The sequence below is a fragment of the Sceloporus undulatus genome, chromosome 1, assembly GCF_019175285.1.
Source record: "Sceloporus undulatus isolate JIND9_A2432 ecotype Alabama chromosome 1, SceUnd_v1.1, whole genome shotgun sequence".
NCBI classification, from domain to species: Eukaryota; Metazoa; Chordata; class Lepidosauria; order Squamata; family Phrynosomatidae; genus Sceloporus; species Sceloporus undulatus.
Genome location: NC_056522.1, coordinates 304,826,021 through 304,829,783, shown reverse-complemented (window position 1 = coordinate 304,829,783; position 3,763 = coordinate 304,826,021). Strand labels below are relative to the sequence as shown.

General features: G+C 45.8%; 1 protein-coding gene across 1 annotated transcript in view; it reads left to right on the top strand.

The window, feature by feature from the left end:
- ALX4 (ALX homeobox 4) overlaps positions 1-3,763 on the top strand; it is a 115,758-nt gene that overhangs the window by 1,052 nt on the left and 110,943 nt on the right.

Below are 3,763 nucleotides of genomic sequence, written 5' to 3'. Positions count from 1 at the left end.
TATTATTATTATTATTATTATTATTATTATTATTATTATTATTATTATTATTATTATTAGAGAGGGTTACTAGGGTAAGGCTGTGAAGGTGAATAAAAGAAAGAAAGAAAGAAAGAAAGAAAGAAAGAAAGAAAGAGACGAGCTATGCTGTCCCGAAAGCAACTCTGCTGACTTCCCTTCATCGAGGGGACGCCGCAACGGCCTCGATCCTCGCGAGTTAAGCCGCTGCCTTTTAAAGTTCGTGAGAGGGACGAGAAGAGACGTTTCTAAGAGATTTCTATTTGGGATGATTAGTAACAACAACAAGAATAAACTGTGATGGTTAAAAAGGAGGATTAAAAAGAGTGATAACAGTGATTTTAAAAATGAGTGATAAGAATGATATAAAAAAAGTGGGAAAGGGGGTATAAAAAGAGTGATACAAAAAAAAGTGTGATAAGAGTGATGGTGAAAAAGAGATTTCAAAGAGCAATGAAAAAAAAAGAATCACTCCATGACGGGGAATCTGGCTATGTCGGCTTAACTGGTTTGGGGATGGGGCTCAGGGCAATGTTTCTGGGGAAATCGTCGCCAAAAGAACGCGTCCCCGATGGAAATCAGGGAGTTTGGGGGAAGAAGTTTCCTTTGTTTTAAAATCACATTGAAAAGTGATTGATCCGGACTAAATATATTCCGGCATCTCCGCTTTGGGTTTCCAAAAAGCAAACTTTTCGCTCTTCTCTTTGAAATAACGGAGCTCCTTAATCCGGGTTCGTCCTCGTTACGACTGGAACGAGGGCGACTGCTGGTTTAGGAGACTCTTCTTATAAGAGAAGAAATGAACCCCATCAAGGAAAAGGAAAATAGGATGATCTCTCCCTAAACTCTCTGTTTCTCAGCCTTACCAACCATTCTCACTTCGAAGTCACTTCTCTCATGTGTCCTGCCCCTTTCAGATGCAGAATCCGATTTCCAGAAACCTGAAGGACCAAATGTGTTCTCCTGAAGTGTGGCGTCTCCAGCGGCTTGGCTTTGGCCGGATCGCCCCCAATCTCTGGGCGAGTCCCCCTCTTAAACTTATTTCAGCCTCTCAGAAAAGGACGAGTAGCCCCTTTGAGCCTTACAAGAGCCCCCCCAAAAAGGCTTAAAGGGACTACTCGAGGGGAGATCTGGCTACTCATCTATTTCTGGGAGGCTGAAATAAACTCGAGGGGGACTTTCCAAGTGACTGGGGGCGGTCCAGGCAAAATTAAGCCGCTGGGATGGACTGATCCATGGTCTCCTTTTGTGCTGAAAAAAGGGGGATGGGACCTTTGGGCCCTCAATCTCTCTGTCCAAAATCCGACGCGCTGCTTATTGTACCTCAAAGACTTTGGTCCTGACTTTGCTCTCGGAGGATCTTCTCTCGCTCTTCTTCTCTCCCTTTTCATTCCTTTTCCCACCCCACCCCAAAAAGGCTTCGGAAGTCCGGGAGTGTTTTTCTGCCCAGAGGGAAAGCAAGAGGGTCCGGGGTTAAGTTAACAAGCCATCCATCAAGGCGAGAGCAGAGAGAGCCAGCCTTTGCTTCCAGGTTGCGCTTTCTCTGGCTGCTTCCGCACTGGAGAAATAATCCGGTTCGGCACCGCTAGAACTGCCTTGGCTCAAGGCTATGGAATTCTGGGAAGTGGAATTGGTTGCGGCACCAGAGACCAGAATTCCATAGGCTTGAGTCAGGGTAGGTCAACTGGTCTCAAACCGGATTATTTCTCCATTGAGGAGCCAGTCTTTCCTCCCTCCTCCAGCTAAAAAAATTGCATTCACACTGCAACCTGCAACCCACACTGCAGAAATAATCCCGTTTGACCCCACTGGTTTAGGGCTGTGTAATTCTGGGAGTTGTAGTTTCATGAGACATTTAGCTTTCTCTGTCAGAGAGCTCTGGTGCCACAACAAACTACTAATCCCAGGATTCCACATCACTCAGCTGTGTCAGTTAAAATGACATCGAGCCGGATTAATGCCGCAGTGGGGATGTATGCAACCCAAGGCGGCTGGCGCATTTTCCAAAGCGTGGCAATTGGGGCTATGTTGCGGTTAGGAAAACTAGTAAGGGGGTAAAGTTTAGGTATATCTAACCATGGCTTTCTCCAGATGAGGCAAAAGTATCTGGAGAGCACACACAAACACAGACACACAATAGTTTCCTGCTAGCGATCTAGGTTCTCCCCAGCTCTCCTCTGGAGAGAGGAAAAAGGGAATTTCCTTTTGCAGAATTGCTCTTGACCTCCAAGAAATTCGGATTCTTTTTCTTTCCCTAGAAAATAAAGGAGCCCTTCTAAGGCACACACACACACACACACACACACACACACACACAGAGACACTCAAGTTGTGGGTTCTTGGCTGTGTAGAGAGACCTTCCCTTGGCTGTGTAGAGACCTTTCCTATATTCCAGAAGACTCTAAAGGGGGATCGGATGAAGTTACGGATCGGGGCCTTAATAAATGCAGGACTTTTCTAAAACTTCCCAAGAACTCGGGAGACATAAAACTAGCGGAGGCTGTCGCCTTGGCTTTATTCTGCAGGACAAATGTCCTAGAAGCAGAAGTGGCAGATGTCGAAACATCATGCGGTGGGTGAGGTCGGAAGGAGGCAAGCCACGTTGCGGTGCCACAAGTCCCTGGTGGGCCACTTGGAAGAAAGGCAGGAAGCAGAGGCAACTCCGTTGCGTCCTGCTGCCTTTTTCATGATACATACATACATACATATTTTTCCCCTGACCAACGAGACCCCTCTTAAAAGCGGAATCACTCCGAATCGGGGCCCGGAAAGAAAATCCAGGGAGGTGGCCAAGGGAAGCAGAGAGCTTCAGAGTCCATTTTCTTCCGACGCCACTCCGTTTCTTCTAAGGAGGGTTTTCATTGCAGTGGGACCCGTTTCGCTGACGATAGTCTCAAATTTTCCTTCCAGGGAATGGGAGGTGCATCCCGCACGGAGAAATAACGCGGTTTGACACCACTTGATGGCTCAAGGCTATGGAATCTATTAATTCTATCCTAGAATTCCATAGCCTGAGCCAAAGTGGTGTCAAACCGCATTATTCTCCAGTGCGGATACAGCCCAAGAATTAAGAACGGGAATCAAAACCTTCCCAAACGCAAACCTGTTTTCATAAATCTTGCTCCGCTACATCCTTCTCTGCCGTCCCTAGCCTCAAATTCCCAGCTCACACCGCATTCCCTACAACTTCCAACCCAGATGTTGGAATCCCTGCCATAGGCACCGAGGCCCACTATTCCGGATGATTAGAAATTAGAAATCCGTGGAGAGGAGAGGCTCGTGTTCATTTCAACGGTCTTCATCGGCTGTTATACTGGTGTTTATATATATATATACTGTATATATTTTTAAAAATATTAAGATTTGTAAATAATGTTTTGCAAAGCTCTGTTCGCCTCCTAAAGCAGGCGTTTAGATTTGTATGATGATCAATAAATCCAATGGTTCGCCTTAGTTGAGTTCAATCCACGTTGGTGTAAATCCCATTGATACAAGGTCCACATTAATTCGGATTAAACAACAAAATATACTGCAGAAATAATCCAATTTGAGACTGCTTGACTGCCCTGGCTCAGAGCTAGGGAATCCTAGGAACGGTAGTTGTTGTTGCACCAGACTCTCTGGCAGAGAAGACGAAATGCCTCACAAAACTACAGTTCCCAGAATTTCTTAGCATTGAGCCAGGGAAGTTAAGTGGTCTCAGATTGGATTATTTCTGCAGTATGTTTTGGACCTTAGGCCCTGC